The sequence below is a fragment of the Carassius gibelio genome, chromosome A13, assembly GCF_023724105.1.
Source record: "Carassius gibelio isolate Cgi1373 ecotype wild population from Czech Republic chromosome A13, carGib1.2-hapl.c, whole genome shotgun sequence".
Lineage (NCBI taxonomy): Eukaryota > Metazoa > Chordata > Actinopteri > Cypriniformes > Cyprinidae > Carassius > Carassius gibelio.
In genome coordinates this window covers 26,277,510-26,299,893 of record NC_068383.1, presented here as the reverse complement: position 1 = coordinate 26,299,893, position 22,384 = coordinate 26,277,510, and the positions used below count along the sequence as shown (strand labels likewise).

General features: G+C 38.3%; 2 long non-coding RNA genes across 2 annotated transcripts; both read left to right on the top strand.

Moving 5' to 3' along the window:
* The first annotated feature begins 346 nt into the window (after positions 1-346).
* LOC128026571 (uncharacterized) lies at positions 347-1,530 on the top strand. Its single transcript, XR_008186455.1, has 3 exons — positions 347-584; positions 1,018-1,268; positions 1,432-1,530. It is a non-coding gene; the product is annotated as an uncharacterized LOC128026571 (long non-coding RNA).
* Positions 1,531-1,608: 78 nt separating this feature from the next.
* LOC128026570 (uncharacterized) lies at positions 1,609-3,094 on the top strand. Its single transcript, XR_008186454.1, has 3 exons — positions 1,609-1,659; positions 1,788-1,852; positions 2,479-3,094. It is a non-coding gene; the product is annotated as an uncharacterized LOC128026570 (long non-coding RNA).
* Positions 3,095-22,384: the final 19,290 nt, after the last annotated feature.

The following is a 22,384-nucleotide window of genomic DNA, read 5'->3' as shown; positions in this document are numbered from 1 at the left end:
GCATTGGTATTCGTTTTATTTAGTTTTTAATTTTTTTATTAAAATACATACACAACCTGGCCTACCATGTCAACTATCTGATATTCCGATTCGTCGTTTAAAAACCTTTATAAATTATCTTGATCTATAACGAGATGAGCGCTGCAGTTCAGAGTCCTGTCAGCCGGATTTAACGTACAGCATTTGAATTCCCCAGTTTCTCCTGAAATACATGAATGTGTTGGCTGTTGAACTGGATGAAGAATAGAGTAAACTTTATTGTTCTGCTATGTATGTCTGATATATGAATAAAACACGTCTGCAAATTACATTTGATTAGATAGTTTTTGCTGCTTCCATACACTCTAAAAAACGCTGGGTTGTTTTTTCAACCCAACTGCTGGGTTGAGGCCGTTGGATAGGATTTTGGGATGTTTTAACCCAAGTTTGGGTTGAAAATAACTCTCTTTTTTAACCCAGCGGGGTGGGTTGAGGACGCGGACGTGAAGGAGAGCACGCACGTCACGTCAAAATCGTGCGTCTCCAGTGCGAGCAGCCGCCATTTTCTCAGCGTGATAGCAGCGAGAAGCGAGTGAAAGACTATGGTAAGTAACGTTAAATATTCAAAATGTAAAGTTATCTTTTATTGTTTACCCGGTTGTATGAAAGGCGGAAACAAAGGAGCTTAACGTTATATATATATAAAAAAAAACGGACGCGGTTTTCGCCTCGGACACGGAGGTCTTAACTGCCTCATGTAACGTTACTGAACGGAGGATGTACTTTTAATATAACGTCTGTGAATGTATTTTGTCATATTTACATAAGATTTTACATTATCTGTTCTCTTTGAGGCGTTAACAGACGGTTATGGTCACGGTTACGCTCATGTGAATTTGTCTTTTTTTTTTCGCGGTTAAACTGAATGTATGTTTGTCTCCTAAAGGAAACGGCATTGTGTAGTAAAGACTAGCATAATTATTTTGAGGCTGTTGAAGTGGTAACTGTTAAAAGTATGTTTTACATGTAATATTTCAGACTTGTCCAGCTCCTGTCTTCATTGTCCTCGCGCTGAGAGTTAAAGACACAGAAGCTGTTTGTGTGAGGAGTCACAGACCTGTGTGAGGATGAGGAGGTGTTCTTCAGAAGAGAGGGACAGACGGTTTAAGGAGAGTAAACTTCAGAATAACATCAAGTTATCTTTATTTTTACTAAGACTAAAATAATGTGTGTTTTTTTTTAGATGTTGAAATCCAGAGACAAGATAACTTCATTCTTTTGAGACTGATGTAAGTTAAATTATTATTACTTTTTTTTTTTTTTAGAAAATTTATGTTTCTGTTGTGTCCTGCCTGTTAACTTCACATTTTGATGCAAAAACAGTGTGATTTTATATATGTATGTATGTATATGTTAATATTTTATTGAAACCATTGATGTCCCTCTTTGCAGAACTCAAACTAACTGGAGTTAAGGACACACAAGTCTGCTTGTGTGAGGAGGTGGTTTTCTCAGCTTCTTCTGAAGAGAGGGAAAGATAGTTTAAGGCAAGTAAACTTCATAATTTCATGTTATCAGTTGTTGTTTTTTTTACGAAGAGTAAAATAATGTTTGTTTTTTTGTTTTTGTAGATGTTAAAAGCAAGAGACATGGGAGAGCATCATTCCTTTGAGATTTTATGTAAGTTATTTTTAGAAAATACATTTTTCTGTTGTCTCCTGCCAGTTTACTTCACATTTTGATGCAACAACAGTGTGATTACGTGCTCATTTCATTAAGACCATTGATGTCTGTGTTTTTTATTGCAGAACTCGAACCAACTTTGGAGTTGTCTGATTTGGAGAGTCATTATTCTTGGTCTTCGCTCTTAGAGGTAAAGTTCACACAAAAAATCATTTACTTGCCCTCAAGTCATTCCAAACCTATAAGACTTTTGTCTGTCTTTACAACATAAATTAATATATTTTTAGTTTTCTCATAATATTTGTTAATCCATTTATAGTTTAGATAATCAGTATTTTCAAGCTTCATAAATATAGAGTTATTGTAGAAGTAAATTCTGATATTTATATATGAATACATCTTAAATTATATGATAGCAAACATGTATGTTCTAAATAAAATACTGGTCTCCCAGACCAGCAATGGAGGACACAAAAAGAGAATATTAAATATATTCATACGTTTTCCAAAAAATTAGCAGATTTTGTATGAGTCTGGAAAAACATGAGGAGAGTAAATTATAAACATTAATTATTTAGTGAACTAACGGTTTGAAGAGCAGCCCTCCATGTACGTGAATATTGTGAGGTATGTGAATGTCATGTCTGTTTTAATGTTTAAGTAAAGAAGCTTTCTGAAAGCAATATTTATTCAAACAATATCGCATGTCCTCACACTAGTGCTGCCATTATAGCACATTACAGATGTGAATACACCTCTACCTGAAAATGGATAGTTTAATTAAATGTTTAATTTTTTCAAATGTGTTTCTCTTAGGCCACTGATGAAGAACAGGCGGTGACTGGGATGAATCCTGGTCAGAGAGGAGAATCTTCTTTCCCCTAAACAGCGGTGGTTTTAAAGGAGGACGCTGCCCTGGATGATGTAGAAGATGTCACATGCTGTGCAGATGGGGTTTCTTCATGATTACATCAGTTATGCTAAACAGATCATGAAAATTGACTGTGATGCATGATCTGTATTCATGGACTATGAAACAAACTGTAAGTGTATAATTTGTTTAAAAAAAAAAAGTTAAATGCTTTTTCTGTGTTGTTTAGTAGAAGAGTTTACACTCTGTCATTCATACACCTGCTCACATTCTTTCACACACACACACACACATGCGTCTTAAATGTTATAATATCAAAGTTAATGTTGTGATTTATTTGTGTACTGTCATGCCAGAATAGTTGGAAAAAAACCGAACTAATTGTAAATTTATTGTATGTGTTTTCGTATATTTTTATACAATATATACAATTGAACAAAGTCCAATTTGATCTTAAGTTATATTCATCAAATGTTCAATGCTTTGTTTATGAACTCTGTAGCTGTTAATGCCATCCTTTTCTGCATTTCTTCTAACATGTTACTTTTTGACTTTTCTCTTGTTTTTAATAAATATTTCCCTTTTGGTAATTATTATTTGTGTGTAAAAGTGATATTTAAAATGAACAACATTTGTAGGTTTAATGACTAGCTCAATTTGGGTTAATTTTAACGTAGAAATGCATTGTTTCCCCACATGGCTGCACTCTGCGAGTTTATTTTCTGCCAGCAGGAGGCGCTAAGAGCGGGAGAGGTAGGTTTCTCCGGTAACGGCTGCAGAGCGGTACTGAGCTCATAAACGCTGCCTTATCAAGCACATGCGAAATGATATCGACCATTTTCTAAATACAGTAGTTTTCCTTCTGAAATACAGTGATTAAAAAAACACCCACTTTGTTTTTTTAAACCCTGCAATATAGTCATTTTAAACCATAAAAAAGGCAACCCAGCAGGCTGGGTTAAATATGATAACCCTGGTTGGGTTAAAATAACCCAGCGCTGGGTTCGTCCCTTTTTGACCCAGCGCTGGGTTGTCAAAATAATCCAAATTGGGTTGTTTTCAACCCAGCAGTTTTTAGAGTGTAGACATCAGTGTGTGTTTTACAAACTACCAATGTATTGTTTTACTAGTGATTATGTATATTTAAATATATGAAACCTAAAATAAACACTATGTGGTTGAAAACACAGCATATTAATTGTGATATATTACAAGCGCTGAGCGCGTTCGTCTCTGGCTCAGTGCCAAAAACGCGCGAAAGCTGTTTGAATCTGGCAGTTCTGTGACGTCACTGAACATTCTAAATCATACTCTCATCTCAGGGCCAGGGGCATAGAAATAAGAATCCAATATATGGTGCATTAATGCTAAAAATGTTAAAATGTAATTTACATTTTAAATTATTTTTGTTAAAATATATCTGCCGACATTTGGATTGCCAACCAATCAGCAAACAGCAGCTGACTTTGACCCCAGCAGTCTATGATATAAACAGATAATTTTTGATTGCACATTGCTAGCTAGTAATATGATGGAGAGCTCCTTTCTTAATTTTTTAAGCAAAAAACCTTGGCTTGATGGACAGCCGGACACAAGTCCTAACCTTACACCTGATGAGGATGCTTCTCCCACCCAGGGCCCAACATCAACAGACAGTGTTGCCAGATTGGAAATGTCCAAGTTTCATATCAGAAGTTCAAAATTATTGTATTTGGAAGAAAATTATTACATTGAACAATTAACTACATTTTGACACAACCTGCAAATTACCACTAGGAGTATGGTTGGACGGAAGCAGTGTGACAAAAATACTAGCCCATAATTTTGCACAGTAATCTGAAAATAAATGTGGCACACCCAGATTTTCATATGCACACCCAGAGTCTCTTTTCTGGCTACACTACTGACTCAGAGTTCAAGTTTTATACCAGAGTTGGTTGAACCTCTTTATTGAGACGGGCCCCTGGACCTCATGTGCTTTCCTCCCTATTTATTGTTTTTCTGCCCTTTTGTCTTTGCCAATTTGTTGTGAATATATGTGTGTTGTGCTACTTTCTGAAACTCTTGTCAAGTTTAGTTTTTTTCTAATTGCTAAGTATTATCTAAGTATTATCATATTGAAGTCTCACTATTTATTTCTAATGATTTAGTAGTTTTTCAAGTCTCAAGTTTTGTCTTTGCTAATTCCTTAGTATTTCTTCTTAAAGTTTTGCTCTTAATTTCTTTTGATTTGGCAGTTGTTCTAGTCAATTCTAGTCTAATCTTTTACTCTTTGTTTTGTTAACATTCTTTTCCTTTTATTACTTGTTTTGTTACTTTAACACTGGGGTCAACAAACGCGCCGGTGTGTTTTGTTGCATTTTTTGAAAGCCCCTAAAAGAACTTCAATTACTCCATCAGACATCAACAAGCTGACCTTCTTTCCTGGTATTGTGGTACTTTTAGTCACTGTGCTGTAAAGTTTTCTCACAAGTGAATCACATATGATGTATTGTATTAATATTGTCTCTGGTCTGTGTGTTTATGCGTTCAGGGGGCGTGGCTTTGGATAGCGATTGCAGGGAGGGTGGGACGTTGGCATTAAGTACTATCAGGCTAAAGTTAGCATTTTCCAATATTTCCTACTGCAGCTTTAACATTCTTTTCCTTTTATTACTTGTTTTAGTTATTTAAATGTTTATCATCTCTCTATTCTTTTTCTGCTTACAATTTTCTATCCCTGTCCTGATTGTGTTGTCTTGTATTCATGTTGAGTCCTGTCCTGTTCTGTGATCTCGTTCTGTATGTAGTGTAATTGTCCGATCAGGGCTGGTTCCAGCAGTCATCCTCCAATGTCCTGTAATCGTTTCCTGTATCCCCTGTAGTTGGACACTGTTTCACGCTTTACCTGCTCTCTTGTGTATTGTGAATTGTTGCATTATAGCATACATTTTGCTTTCATAGCTAACCAGACATTACAAGCTATTCTCCTGCTGTGAATTGAGTATAACGCATAAACAAATAAAAGTCCCTCCAATTTTAAAGACCTGGTTATGGCCCTGGAAAGGATCTGAACTCAGATCACCCCAAGCTCAACTACAGCTCTGACTGCTTGTTAGTTTTATTGGTGTTCTCACTCTGTTCAGCACTATAGAACGTGCAGTATGTGTAAAGGTTAATGCAGTGCTGAAGCTCATGCAGTGCTTTTACACACTTTATATTGCCCAACCGCAGAGTCTATTCTATCATAGGAGCAGACCTTAAAATATCAAAGTGGTCATTAAGCATGCCACCGCAGCATGAAGGGAACATTGATATAACCTTGACTGCAAAATCTTACAAACTCACAGTGAGCATTTCAAGGACTGAACAGTATAAGAGAGAGAGAGAGGGGGAAAAAAACATTTAGCTTCAACATTTCTGAGAAAATAAGACATTTAACTTTAGTTTAGTAATACAAACAGTTCAGTTTGCTCAAAATTATTCATACCCTTGGTAAATATGATCAAAGGCTTGTGAAAATAAATCTGCATTGTTGATCCACTTGATCTTTCATTTAAAAAAAAACAATCAATAAAAAATAGTCTAACCTTATTTTACTCTAATATAGTAAGAGGACGTATATCATCCTAATGCACGGCGGAGGACAGTTGTGACCTGGAGAACTTTGTCTTAAGTCTTTGTCTTAAGTCCGAGTTAAAAAAAAAAAAAAAAAAAAAAGGTTGTTTGTGAGGGTTTCAAGCAATAGCTAGAAAAGAAAATGCTCTTATCAAAAAAAATAAATAAATAGCATATTATAATATCCAGCATATTTATTTGCTAGACACAACTGGAACTTTAAATGGGACTGGTTTCAATGGTCAGATGAAATTATAAAAAAAATAAAACAAAAAAAAAGCTATCAGCAAAAACTCAAGAAGGGTTTGGTGCACACAGGAATAAAAAAGTACCCCATGTGTACTGTGAAATATATCGCCAGATCTTTAATGTTTTGGGCCTATGTTTCTGCTAGAGATCCTGAAAATCATGTTCAGATAGATGGCATAATGGATTCTATAAAATACCAATGGATAAAATGTATTTTAAAACTAACTGCTCATGTTAGAAATCTTGTGAGGGGCCATTATTTGATCTTCAGACAGGACAATGTTCCACAAACAAACATAAAAAAACAAAACATAAACAGGTCACTGAGAACAAAATCAAGTTCTGCCCTGGCCAACCCAGTTCCCTGAGAACTGAAGAGGAGAAGCATGGAAATCTGAAGGCTCTGGAGAGATTCTGTATGAAGGAATGGTCACTTATCTCGTGTCAGATGTTCTCTAACCTATTTAGGCATTATAGGTAAAGACTCAGAACTGTTCTCTTGGCAAAAGGAGGTTGCAAAAAGTATTGGATAAATGGGTATGATTAATTGTGACCAATGTTTATTAGAGAAAAACATGTATTTCATAATGAGATTTCTCTCCCATTTTAAACTATTATTCTCCAATGAAAGTATAGATTTTAGTAATAAAAAAAAAAACTTAAGGATTGATGATACAGATTAATTTTCACATCCTTCTTTGATAATATTTACCAAGGGTATGAATAATTTTGAGCACAACTGCATATTCATATATTTATATGGCTCAAAGACAAATCACAAATACGATGAGATTTAATATATTTTATAGTGCTTTTCTCTTATCAACAACTTGTCTTATTTGTTTACAGTTTTAGGATATACTTGAAATAAAGATGATACATGGAATAAAAAACAACTGAGAGGTATTTGGCTAATGGTTAGGCCTTCATTGTTTATTCTTGCACTCATCACATACTTGTTTAGATTTCCTTGCAGAATAGGCCTTGTTAGTCATACATGGTAGCTTTGAAGGTCATGCATCTCTGATCCAGTACAAATTCAGTTCCCAGACTCACAGATGATGAATGCTTTTGCACAGTTACATTTTCCATGTGACAGGAGTATAGTGATTTTTGTGCCTTTAATTTGGATGATTGTTTAGATTGTTTCATGCCTGTCCGTGCTTATATCCAAAATTGTTTTGATGTGAAATAATGGCAGATATTTTTCAGTAAGTACAGTTACCATAGCAACATGTTTGTGGAAATGTATGTGCATAGAATATGAGCATATGAATACCTGGCATTTAGATGGAGATCAAATGGAAGTGTCTATTCGTCGTTATTCTATCATAAGATGACTTTGACCGTCACAGTGGGTTTGATATGACTGCAAGAACATGTCAGAATCTAGCTAGATCATCCTCTAACTGACCCAAATACTTTTTGAAAAGTATTTTTCTCCAATCAAACACTCTTATAGACAATAGCCACATGGTATCTAAAAAAGTATGTGGACACCCAAACACACATGTTCAATTTTAATTAAAATGTAACTGTGGTTTACCAAAAGTTTTATTGTACAGTTGGGCACCAGACAGTATAAATAAACTGACAAATAAATACAATTTTTTAAAATCACCCTCCCTTCGCTTGCGGTGTCACCAGATCTGTGCATCCTTTCTCGTGATCTTGAAGTGCACTCTGGTGATTCTTCGGTTCACGAGGAGGATGATATATCTCTTGGGTCTTCGGGCCATGAGTAGCCCGCCTCTGAGCGTTCCTCTAGCGAGAGGAAATTGGGCGAGGAACTGCTCGAGGTGGTTACTCGCGTGTGGGACAGGTTGCAGCTTGACTGGCCAAGCGAACAAGAGACCCCCAAACGTAGTAAGCTAGAGGATAGTTTTCTGTCGGGTGGTAGGAGAGAGAGACCACAACATCAGTCTCTCCCCTTTTTCGAGGACCTCCATGATGAGCTTTCGAAGTCATGGAGCAAACTGTATACTTCCCGTGTCTTTGTGCCATCGACGTTGACTTTTTCAACTCGTGGGGGTATTTGGAGATGCCGTGGGTTGAAGAGACGCTTGCGAGCTATCTCTCGCTCGAGTCTGCATCCTGGGTTACGAAACCTACTCTCCCCACTAAGCCTTGTAAAATAACGTCATCGCTAGTGGGTAAGGCTTACCAAGCTGCAGGTCAGGCTGTTGCTGCACTCCACTCTATGGCAGTGTTACAGGCATACCAGGCTGACCTGTTGAAGGCGGTACAATCGACAAGGGAGCATTCGCTGAGCTTCGTCAGGCTACAGATTTGTATCTCCGTGTGACCAAGCACACGGCTAGTGCCATTGGCTGATCAATGTCAGCTTTAGTCAGAACAGAGAGGCATCTGTGGCTTAATTTGATGGGCATTAAGGAGAGAGAACATTTGTTTCTTTTAGACTCTCCTATTTCTCCATCGGGCCTGTTTGGCGACTCGGTTAATACGGTTGTCAACAGGTTTAAGGAGGTGAAGAAACATGAAGAAGCGTTAGTTCAGTTCCTTCCTCGGCGCACTCAAAGGGAGGGGCCATCAGCCACCCAGCCTTGCCCCTGTCCTTCAAAAGCCAGGGAGGTTAAGAAGCAGAGCGTGGCGAACCATGCTCCCCCTCGTAGGGATTGGGGACAGGTTCGCCATGCTCAGCAACCGCCCAGGGCAGACATCAGGACTGTCCTTGATAAGAAGAGGAAGTCCTGATGCTCTGGTGCCCTTGCTGGTGGGGGTAGCCCCTCACGGGAAGGTGCGCGCTTGAGAGCTTTTAGCCCTGCCCCATTATCCTCCATCCCTGCCACTTTGTGTGATTCGGGGGGAGGCGGTTTCCAGGGAGGTATTAGATGTTTCAGTGTTTCCTGCTGTCATTCAGGACACGGAACATCTAACATCCCCCCAAAAGGAAGTATTAAAATTGGTACTACTCTCAGAGAGTTTGGCAGCGTGGAAACTTCTGCCAGGCATTTCTGCATGGGTGCTGAGCACAGTACGGATTGGATAAAGGATCCAATTTATTTGTCATCCTCCATGTTTCAACGGTGTGGTCTCCACTTCCGTGAAACCGGAGCTGATGTAGTCACTGTCTCAGGAGCTACAAACTCTTCTGGGCAAAGAGGCCATAGAACATGTTCCTCTTCCAAGGAGAGAGTCGGGCAATTACAGCAGATACTTCCTGGTTCCCACAAAGGGTGGGGGACTGTGTCCAATCTTGGATTTTCGAGGCTTGAACCGTACATTCAAAGTGCTCAAGTTCAAGATGTTAACCGTCAAGACGGTCGTGTCGCAAATTCGGCATCGTGATTGGTTCATCCTGATCGATCTAAAGGACGCATATTTTCATATATAAATTTTGCCACTACACGGGAAATTCCTGAGGTTCGCTTTCGAGGGTGAAGCGTACCAATTTCGGGTTCTTCTATTTGGCCCTAGCCTTATCACCCCGCACGTATGCACTGGCTCAATTACGACTCCAGGGCTTTCGCATTTTGAATTACATTGACGATTGGCTAATACTAGCACAATTGCAGGAGATATCGCTACAACACAGAGACATTGTGTTCATCTAGTTTCTCTGGGGTTGAGACCATTCGGCAGACCATGAGCAAGGTCAGGCTAGGTCAGGGTCACATTGTTCGTCAGTATCAAAAGATGTTAGGTTTCATGGCTTCAGCATCCACAGTGATTCTTTTGGGGCTATTGCACATGAGACCGTTTCAGTTCTGGCTAAAAGCCAGAGAATTTAATCCAAGAGCCTCTGTGGATCAGACCCCGGTTCCTTGCCTTGGGTCCCACTCTAGGGGCACCGTGTCATCACAGATTGCTAACGACAGATGGCTCCCTGATGGACTGGGGAGCAGTCTTGGAAGGCCACCCAGCTCAAGGGGAATGGGAGGGTTATCAGCTCGATTGGCACATCAATTGTCTCGAGCTGATGACCGTATATCTGGCTCTGAAATATTTCCTCCTTCATTTAAGGGGCTGTCATGTCTTAGTATGGGTGGACAACACGGCGACAGTCTCTTACATAAATCACCAGGGGCGTCTGCGCTGACGCAATCTGAACAACATAGCGAGGCAGATTTTTCTTTGGGCCCAGGACAGGCTCCTGTCACTCATGGCAGTTTACATTCCAGGGCATTGTGGGCGCAGATTTACTGTCCAGACAGGCACTACCGACGGGGGAATGGAAACTCCACCCGGAGGTAGTGAAACAGATTTGGAGAAACTTTTACGAAGCAGAGGTGGACCTCTTCACCTCCCATCAGACAGTGCAATGTACCCTCTACTTCTCTCTGAGTCACCCAGCCCCCTGGGACTGGATGCAATGGCGCACTCATGGCCCAAAATGTGAATGTATGCATTTCCTCCAGTCTCTCTGCTCCCGGGAGTACTAGCCAGAGTTTGCCAACAAGGGTCTTGCCTCTTGCTGATAGCGCCACGTTGACCGAACAGAGTATGTTTCTCAGAGATAATATCTCAACTCGACGCCTTGTAACCGGAGAGGAGGGACCTTCTGTCTCAGACAGGGGGCATGATATTCCATCCCAGGCCCGACCTGTGGAATCTTCAAATTTGGCCCCTGAAGGGTAACCAACTGAGGAAAACAGGGCTGTCGCCAGAGGTTATTGAGACCATTCTTAGTGCTAGGTCTCCCTTCACCAGACAGAGTTATGCCGGTAAATGTGGTGTCTTTGACAGGTGGTGTTTGGTAAACAATGTTGGTCCAGTCAACTGCCAAATTGCTTCAGTTCTGGACTTCATGCAAGAGAAATTGTCAACAGGCACTTGCCCTGCTACTCTTAAGGTTTATGTGGCTGCTATTTCGGCTTGAAACGCCTTGATTGACGGGATGCCACTCGGAAGACACCTTCTGCTCTCTCGCTTCCTTCGTGGGGCCAGACGACTGAGGCCTGCACTGAAAACCAGGATGCCTTCTTGGGACTTACCTTTAGAGTCAGCGTCTGATAAACTTCTGACTTTGAAAATTGTTTTTCTCATGACAATAACTTCTTTGAAGAGAATTGGGTATATGCAGCCCCTGTCTGTCTCACCATCATGCTTAGACTTTGCCCCAGGGAGAGTAAAAGTGATTTTGCATTCTCATCCTGATTACCTGCCTAAGGTTCCGTTTTTGGCTGTACATCTGGTCATTCTAGAGGCCTTCTGCCCTCCGCCGTTCACAACGCCGGTCAAGCTTCGCCTATAGGTCTTAGAGCTTACTCAACAAGGGGGGGTCGCTTCCTCTAGTGCATTAGCAAGGGGTGCCCTCTTACAACAGGTTTGTGATGCGGCAGGGTTTGTCCTCTCCGTACACATTCATACGATTTTATAGTTTGGATGTCCATGCTACTCTGGGCTCTCATGTCCTTGAGTCAACATTACAAGCTAATGTCTGAGGCCTTCTTGTGGTTTGATAGCACACCTGCACAACCTTAGAGGTCCAGACATTTTTGTGGTTTCAGGTTACACACATGTACAGTTTTAACATCTTAAATTTTTTTCCAAACTTAGCATCAATTTACTGCCTCACACTTCTCTTTGAAAAATTCCTTACCCACACTCGATCTTGAAACTGTTAAGTCACTTCTCTTCTGTTTTTATTGTAGTTCCTTAGTTGTCTACAACATGCTTTTTTTGAACTAGCATCTGCTTTAGCTTGGTTAATGGAGTCTATCCACAGTTTCATGAAGTGGTGTATCTGGCCAATAATGGATGGGTGACTGAAGAATTCTGTCCATAGGACTCTGGAGCTCCCTGCCCACTTGAAGTTTGGCAGGTGTCAGTCCTGTAGTATCTTGTGCAGCAGTTTTCACAGTTTCTGTTTCAGCCTGGCATGTCGCAAGGGAGTCGATGCGTTTGATGATGCAATCAACTTTCACATCCAGCCCCAACTCCAGCTTAACAAAGGAGTCATTCTTCTGCAACGACTTCGGCAATGTGTTTCAACAAAGCCCCATGTGATAAATCAGGTAACGAGCTCTCATTGCTAACCGCATGGCTACTGCTAGCACTAACCTCGCTCAAATCAGTAAATTTTTCCATAAAATCCCGGGAATGGTCCGGCTTGTTCTGTTTTGACGGCTTGAGCATGATAAAGAAGCAATAAATCAACTAAATAATTACTTTTGAGAAAGACGGGTGAAGGTAGATACAGAACAGCAGGAACGTGGAATGGGAGAGCTGAAAACGTGATTGATCAATCCACTGCCATTACTGGAAGCTCATTACTTAAATTATATGAAAGAAAGTAAAGAAGGCTCCCTTTAAAATCACTGAAGTTGTCAATTAATGAAGCTCTCATTTACATTGTGTGCATTTTATTGATTATAATGAGAGAACTTGAGTTTAAATGGGGGGACGATTTATTAATCAGTCCATTCTTTAGAGTTTGAATGATTTATCTAAATTTTGCAGGTTTAATTTATTCGTTTCTTGTTTTAATTAGGCCTAAATAATGGGAGTGAAGTTATACAGTGCCTCACGTTTCACTAAAATAAAGAAAATAATTTATAAAACACACAACTTGGGGTCACTTCATCTACAGCGATATAATTGACTTGATTGCAAATTAAAACAGACACTATTTCAACTGAACAGAGATGACATAACTAAATTCAATGATGAACTGCCTTTAACTATCATTTTGCATTATTGAGACACTGTTTTCCAAATGAATGTTGTTCAGTGCTTTGGCGCAATGTATTTTGTTTAAAGCACTATATAAATAAAGGTGATGATGACAACAATTTCTTAATGAGTTAATACAGACTAGTGTTGCATGGTGGACCGATACTTCAAAAGTATCACGATTCTTGGAAATTAAAAACGTCACAAATCCTAAATTTATTAGTATTGATACTTCAAAGAATGACTGCGTTCTAGATTCGTAAGATATGTATTGTTGGTGTGTGCACTCATGCTTCCAGTGCTTCCCTATGGACGTCTGTGTTTTTCCCCTCATGCAAGCAGCAAAAAAACACTACAGCGAGATGGCTGCATTAGTGGCTTTACTAAACTGATTTGGCTTTACTAAAATGTGTGCATAATCACCTTAAATAGTTTAAATAAGTTGTTCAGATTAACAAAGCACGAGGATTTCTTGCACAATAATTAACATTTTAATTGTTAATAGGTCAGACAGTTGATATATATAATATTCATGTTAATCGGGGATTAAACATGGAGTTATGTTCTGTATGCTAAATATGAAAACGAGCGTATCTGCACAGCACCTATAACTGCGCTTTGTATCTCCTGATTGCTGATCGAGATTTACATGCTTGGCTCACTGACCCTGTATACTCATTCATTTCATTCAAAACGAGATGTATCAGTTCATTCAACTCGTTCACGAGAAGATCTCTCGATCTCGTTCAGTGAAGGGCGTATGGGTTCACTACATTCAACAATCACATACTCCGTCACAATCTTGAGTAACTCTTTGACAGGATGAAACAGTTCACAGAGCTGTTCATGAGCTGCTAATAGCGCCGTGCTCGCGCGCTGCTTTGGAGGGAGGAATTTCAGTGAACGATAAATGAGAAAATAAATTTTACTTTGTTTGCTTGCTGGGGCAGGCCAAGTAATTTCATAACAGCGGGACTCGCGGGTTGGAAAAAAACCCGACCCGCACATCACTAGGCTGCACGTGCGAGCACAAGTGATACTGTGGCCGCTGGTCCACGACTGTTAGAAAAAGATGATGCTCATTAAAGCTCACTGGCTGAGTTTTCTCCTCTGAAAGAAAATGTTGCACAACTGACAGAATAGGTTACAATATCTGAGATATTGCTGCTAAATTTTATTTGCTTTTTCTTTACTTGAATGCCATTGCTTAAATTGTTTAATATAATCGTTTCATATTTTTATTCAAAGTTCAGAATCAAGATACATTTATTACTCTTATGTTTCTTATGATAACTGAGATAATGCTGCTAAATTTATTCTTTCTTTACCTTGAATGTTTTTTTTTTTGTAGTATATTTCATATTTTGTTCAAATGTTTAATATATCTGCTTTTCATATGTTCATTTATTAGTGTGTTATATGATTAGAATGTTGTCCCGGTTTTAAAATAAAGCACAGCAATGATATTTGAGAGTGTACTGTCTTTTCCCTTTTCAGGAAAAGTATCGAAAAAGTATTGAATTCACAATTCTTGACTAGGTATTGGTATCGAAACAATAATTTTCGTATCGTGATAACACTGTAAGGGAAACAGCTCAATTTAGCTCAAAGGGAATCATTTAAGATTTTAAAGGGAATTTGAACAGAATCACTGTTTCACGGCTGATCACGGAGATGCCCTGCTATTCACTGAACGAGCCGTTCAACATCAAATCTGTGCTGGATATTAATATCCAAAGTATAGTGAAAACACTATCAATTAGCACAGTAACAAGATCGGCAGTTTAAGGCATTAAGTTGTAAGCACAAAACACAAGATACTTCTCTTTTCAATATGAATAAGGCTTTATTAGATAAATCTTAGACATAAACTAATCTAACATATAAATGCACGCACTCACACATTCACACAAGTTGCAGGAAGATCGAAAGTTAGGGAAAGATGAGTTTAAGAGAATGGAAATGTGGAATCCCAAGTTTTCAGCAATACATTAAATTGCATAGACATGAACAACCATCAATCACTTAATTAGCCCTCGCATTGAGTTCCTCAATGAGGTTAAAATTATATTAGATACACAGTAAAGGTCAGAGTCTGGAGGTAAAGTTACTTGTGTCTCCTGTGAAAAGGGAGTCCCCTTTGTTGTAATTGAAAGGGGTTTCCCGATGTCGCTGAAGTTGCTGAAGTGAAGTCTTGGGAAGCCCGTGGTTGGGCCTTGGCTGACGATGCAGAGTTGTGTGGCTGGTTGAAGTTGAACGGGCACTCGAGGTCACACACGGCGTTACAAAACTTAACTCAGAACACGAAACTCTCAAACGGAAAAGAAAAGAATTAAAGTTTGACGAGACTAGGTGGAGTTTCTTCTCATCGTGGCTAAATACCAGTAGGCGTGTCATATTAGTACAACTTTGGCGATGAATCACGGGCAAAGTGTCTACATCAATTGATAGGAGCCGTGGTCTCTCAGATCACTTCCAGTCCATTCAAATCAGGTGAGATACTCAAGCAGTTTGAGCCTTGCGAGCCATTTGAGCATTCTTACCAAGCAGTAGTGCCAAGTATATATGTCCTGTGTCTATAGGAGAGTGGTATTGATTGGAGACATTTGACAGCTGACCGCATCAGCTGGTCACAGCCTATGCCTCCGTGGCCTGACTGAACTAACGCTGTGCTCGATATATATAACTATTTTCACTAAGTGTAAATAGCATCTAGAGCTACATACACTTAGACTACTGTAAACAGGATCTTTGGCTAAGAAAGTATGTTAATTCCACTTAGTGTAAATAGCGGCTGCTGTATTTTTCTTACCCTATTGGCAGATCGTTTGTAAAATAAGAAAAATGCACATAAATTATTATTATTATTTAAATTTATTTATTAATTTACTTGCCCATGAGATACCATGAAAATGAGTAGCCTACACTCTTAACAAATAAAGTAGCTTTAAAAGGTTCTTCAAGTGATGCCATAGAAGAACAATTTTTGGTTCCACAAAAAAATCTAAAGGTTCTTTATGGAACTATTAGACAAAAAATGTTCTTTTGGCATCGTGAAGCACTTTTATTTTTAAGAGTTACTTTAATAACCTACCATTCTGCTATTTTTCACCTGGGATATTATAGCAGTGAAAAGAATTAAATTGTATTGAGTCTGAAGCATGTAGACGTCTTTTTGGCTGTTGCAATGGTGAATCGTCATTTCGGAGCTCCATTAATCATGGCTTTTTAAAGTCTACACAGCCTACTCAGAGTGGACTGAACCCAAAAACTCAAATTTCCAATCTCAGAGAATTCAACTCAAAGTTCAAGTTTTAACTCAAGAGTTGGTTGAAACTCCTTATTGAAATGGGCCCCTGTAGCAGGGGCATAAATTATGTGGGTGACGCGGGGGACGTCCCCCCACTTTTAATATCTTTTTCAGGAGCTGGTTTTCAGGAGCTGGTGTGAATAAATATAGACTTAGACTCAAAGAGACAGGATTGTCTGCACATGACATGAAATTTTATTCGGACCCAGAAGACGAGATGAACATCACGGAGTGCTAAACACTCCTGCAGTGTGTGTTTCTTCATACTCGAAGCCGGAGGGCTCTCTTGCGCATAAATTTATACCAGGAAACTCCTAATATTGACAAAAGCATCCAGCTATTGCTGTATGAAAACAGTTGTTTTCACAGAAAAAACTGACATTTTTCAAAACACGAACACATTAAAAATACAATTGCGACAATATGGTTTTTCAAGTCATTTCCAGCAGGTGATAAATAAAGTATATTAACAATGCCGTGCTATTGCAGTATAGAAACTATACTATATTATTATGTGATAAAAAAGTGTTTGTAGTATTATAAACAAATCACTGTTATTTGTTATTGTCCAGCAGTTAAAGCTTGAAATTATAGAAAAGTTAGAGTTGCCTATACACTACCAATCAAAAGTTTTTGAACAGTAAGCTTGTTAATGTTTTTTAAAGAAGTCTCTTCTGTTCACCAAGCCTACATTTATTTGATCCAAAGTACAGCAAAAAAAAAAAAAAAAAAAAAAAAAAAATATATATATATATATATATATAATTTTTTTTACTAGCCTATTTAAAACGTTCAAAATGTAATTTATTGAGATTTCAAAGCTGAATTTTTAACATCATTACTCCATTCACACGATCCTTCAGAAATAATTCTGATATTCTGATTTGCTGCTCAAAAAAAAAAAAAAAAAAAAAAAAAAAACTTTTCAGGTTTCTTTGATGAAAAGAAAGCATTTATATAAAATAGAAATATTTTGTAAAATGACGTCTTTATCATTACTTTTGATCATTTTAAAGAATCCTTGTTAAATAAAAGTATTAATTTCCTTTAAATATATATATATTAGGGGTGTAACGGTTCACAAAATTCACGGTTCGGTTCGATACGATACACTGATGTCACGGTTCGGTTCGGTTCGGTTCGATACGTTTTAGATACAGCAAAATGTAAAAACATCTCAACTTTTCAGAATGCCGCAAGCGCACCGCGGGTCATGTGACAAGAACCAACCAATCAGCTTCATCCTTTCCCGTAACAACGTTGAGAGCTCAGCCAAGATGAAGGAACAGCTGATCATAGTTGTATATGGATTGCAATTTTGAAATAAATTCAGTAGCAGAGCTACTGCAAGCGATTTTTAGAGCTGCAAATCCATTTATCCTTCGCTGAAATTTCCGCGTCTCATGGAGAGAGCACGTCATTGTTGCTTAGCAAAGACAGACGCCTCAGGAGAAAGACGCGCTTAGCGTTTTCCATGCGTTTTTAGGCACGATATGTGAACGGCCCCTAAGGCGCTCGCTCACTCAGCACGTGCTGAAGGCTCGTTGCAAAATGTCTAATGCATTTAACAGACCAGAAATATAAGATCCTAAAATAACCAACAGGTCTGGTGTTTGGGTTGGATTCCCTGTAAGCTATAGTGTCTAAATGCTGCAGGGATAGTTTGCTGCGTGCATGTTTCTCCTTTTTTTCGTCTTTTCCCAGATAGTACTGACGCATATATCCCAGATATTCCCGCTGGTTTTTTTTTTTTTTTTTTGTAATCCCGCTGGTGTACCCTGTCATGTTGCAGATGCGACATACCGTTGTTTTTTTATCCACCACTCTCTTGCCATCACCATTATAGCTTAAAGGGAATCCAAAGTGCACCCAAACACCAGACCTGTTGGTTATTGGGGGATCTTCTCATTTCTAGTCTGTTAAACGCATTGGCTATTTTGCAACGAGCCTTCAGCGCGTACTGAGTGAGCGAGCGCCTGCTGAGTAGCCTAACATAAACATATAAGATGGTGTTTTTTTCTTCTTCGGGAGTGTCAGGGGCGTTGCCTGTTACGTTGTTTGGGTTATTGGGCTACCTTGTTGAACGCATATCATTATATTTCTTTCTCTCTCTTTTTTTTTTTTTCAAATATAATTAATTACTCCAACGAACCGGTATACATAATGCGTACCGCGTACCGAACCGAAAGCGTCGTACCGAACGGTTCAATACGAATACGCGTATCGTTACACCCCTAATATATATATATATATATATATATATATATATATATATATATATATATATACTGACTCTAACCTTTTGAATGATATAGTGTATAATGTTGCAAAAGCTTTTTATTTCAAATAAATGATGACCTTTGGATCCTTCTGTTTATCAAAGAATACTGAAAAAGTTTACTAATATGTTTTAAATATTGATAATCAGCAAATCGGCATATTAGAATGATTTCTGAAGGATCAGACACTGAAGACTGAAGTAATGATGCTGAAAAAACTGCTTGGATCACAGGAATAAAATTACATTTTAAAATATATTAAAATAGAAAACAGTTATTTTAAATAGTAAAAATATTTCACAATATTACTGCTTTCGCTGTATTCTAGATCAAATAAATGCAGGCTTGGTCAGCAGAAGAGACTTCTTTCAAAACATTAAAAATCTCACTGTTATAAAACTGTTGACTGGTAGGCTATATAGATTACAGAAATTTGATATTCTAATGTGTTATATTATATTGTAATGGCAGCAATATATATATATATATATATATATATATATATATATATATATATATATATATATATATATATATATATATATATTCATTAAAATTTATATATAATTTTAACTTCATCATTACAAGTATACTTAAATTTACGATATACAAATTTCAATAGAAATTTCATTATTTTAGTTCATCATGAATGCCTGTCAGTACATTCAACAGTAACATTTATTTCAAAAAGAAAATAAGTAAATAAGTTACATAAGGATGTAAAAATTTACATAAACATAACACATAAAATAGTTTAATTTAGTTGTGCATACCATGCAATTACGTGGAAACTAATCTTATTTTGCATTTAAATCTAATAAAGTATGGTATTTCTGTAATAAGTAATCTTTAAAAAAATATGTGTTATATGTGGGTTTGTACTCTTATCTAACTCTTGTTTCCTGTTTCTTGTGTCTAGTTTTGTAGTCATGTTAAAGTTACACTTCTCGATGATTATCTCCTAAGTTGTTCCTAGTTTACCCTTGTATATTTAAGGTTTACAGTTTCAGTTGTTGTCTTTGTTACACTTCTGTTCCCTGTTCATTTCTCTTAAATTATCCTTTTCATTGTTAAAATAGTTTAATTCTTAATTCAATCAGGACCACAGGACCAAGTATATTTATTATAATTTATTATAATTAATAAATTAATAAAACTGTATGCAATTATAATTGCATACAGTTATTGTTGGCGGTATGGTTATGTTCTGGGCAATACTCCACACGCTTGTCCATGCAGCCATGCCTGGACAGAGCGGGGAGAGCAGCAAGACAAACCCCCAAAACAACCAAATGCCAAAACTCCCCAACACAACTGATGCAATTTGAATGGCCAGCAATGAGAAATGTTGCTTGATACTATATTTATGGGGGAAGCATCACCCAAACTCGGAGAGAAGCATACAACAAGAATGTTGCTTAGCTGCTTATGCTTAATATTTGAGAGAACTGTATGGGGGAAGCATGCACCCCTAGCAGCAGCAGCCTAATACGATGGCAGTTTGTATATCAATTTAAGTCTAACATGCTGAAAAATCACATTAAGGTGGGGGGTGGGAGCGCCACCCAAAGTTAAGCAATAGAGGATGTGCAACAAGTATGTTCTTAAAATGCTTAAGCAGCTGTGATTGTAGCAGCAGCAGTCTGATATGATGGCAGTATTATCCAATTTTATGTATCTACCATGCTGTAAAAATCACAAAGGGGGAAGCGTCAACCCAAGTTAAGCAACTGAGGATGTGCAACAAGCATGTTTCTTAAAATGCTTAAGTGAAAGTGAAGTGACATTCAGCCAAGTATGGTGACCCATACTCAGAATTTGTGCTCTGCATTTAACCCATCCGAAATGCACACACACAGAGCAGTGAACACACACACACTGTGAGCACACACCCGGAGCAGTGGGTTAAATCTCATGCCAATCCCGAGTATCCACAGAGCAGTACAAATCCCCATCTCCAAAAGTCCCCAGCCTGGTCATATCTGCAAAACAAAAATACAGCTTCCGATTCTCTCTGGAAAAACCAAGCTCCTGGAGGCATACTGTGGGTGGAGCTATAATACTGATTTGTGTTGTTTCCATAACATATATTCACTTATGTGCTGATTTCCAACAAAGAGACAGAAATCTGATGCAGTTGTACTTACCTGACCTAACTTACCTAATAGCAAACAATGTGCAAATACAGCGTCAACCTGGTCTTGTTTATAAAACATTCATCACTGAAATGACGAAAACAACACTTGTTACACTCCATTGCTGCCCCAAAAAGTAACTGCATCCACGGTCCATGTAACGCTAGGTTCTTTGAGAAGCTGAACGTGGTAAACTTTCTCCTCACATCCAAAACACACTTATTTGGAGACATTCTCAAATAAATCCTATGCAGCGCTGCAAACGATTTCCTGATGAAGCGTGTTTACGGGAGAGGTCTCGCTCTCCTCTGGTCGAGATGTGCATGGGCGAGCTTTCCCAAGAGAAATGCTCATAAGGAGTTCCATCATCGAAAAACTGACCAAAACTTGTACCACACAGATATAAGATTTCTCCACTCATCTGTATTGGCCATGTTTAGCAAAAAACATCTCTTTAACACTGAACAACTCTGAATCCATGAAACACCATTGTAGCCCCCCTTTAAGCAAACGTGTGATACATACCACCCCTTGCTGCGGCATGAGGAACACGTAATATGCATTAATGCTGTAGGTTGCATAAAGGAGGGTGGTGGTCCAGCAGGGGAAGCATGCACCCTTCGGAAACTTAGAATGGCATCCAGTATGAATGAAAATGTTCCATAGAAACACCTCCGTCAGAATAAAAATGCCTAAACCGAAATGGTAATCTGTTGAGAGATATAATAACCTTCTTAACCGAACTAAGTTAAAATCCTGCCATATAAACGTGTTAAATCGCTTACTTGTACCCATGTAATTACATCAATAGTCAGTCATCAGAATGGGAACGTGATTTCGCAACGCGGTGCATTCAGTGATTAGTAGACACTGACATTGCAGTAGAGACTGGGAAATAGTGGACAAAAATTATAAAATTCCACTTGCTGGCTTGCTGTCTAATCAGTCAATGACTTTGCAGGCAGCGTTTTTTCCCGAAGGCACCTCATGAAATGGATTCCAGACAGGCTTCTGAGGCGGAGTAATGGTCTACACCAAAATATAGAGATTTGGTTATAACTAAGTGGATATTTAATTACTGCAACATCAATTTCTAGCTAGAAATTACCGAATTACGTTGTTCAGAAACATACATTTACACACAAACTGACCACCGACCGCAACTTTCAGACGCCATCTTTAACGGTCACAGAATGGAACGCACGGGATTGTGGGATATCAAAGGCAGTGAAGGATACATCTATGCTGCCTTCAAATAGCTCATTGCAAGCACTATCTGCATTCATAAGCTGCCCCTCGTGATTCATGTTTTAACAAAACTTGGTGAGAATCATGTATTTTACCTCTTTTATTTTTTTATTTTTTTTATATCATAATACAATTCATTTCAGAGCTGCATTAAAGAAGGTCATAGGCTACAGTTATTTCCCCTTGCTGAATTGACATGATTTGGTATTTTCCAGTTTTCCTCTTCATGCCATTAACATTATTCTGGATGTTTTCAGCCAGCAACAGACCCTTTAACCCTCTGGAGTCTAAGGGTATTTTGGGGCCTGGAGAAGTTTTGTCATGCCCTGATATTTCTGCTTTTTTCCATATCTTATAAATATCTAAATGGGTAAAGTCTAATATCACTGTAATCAGC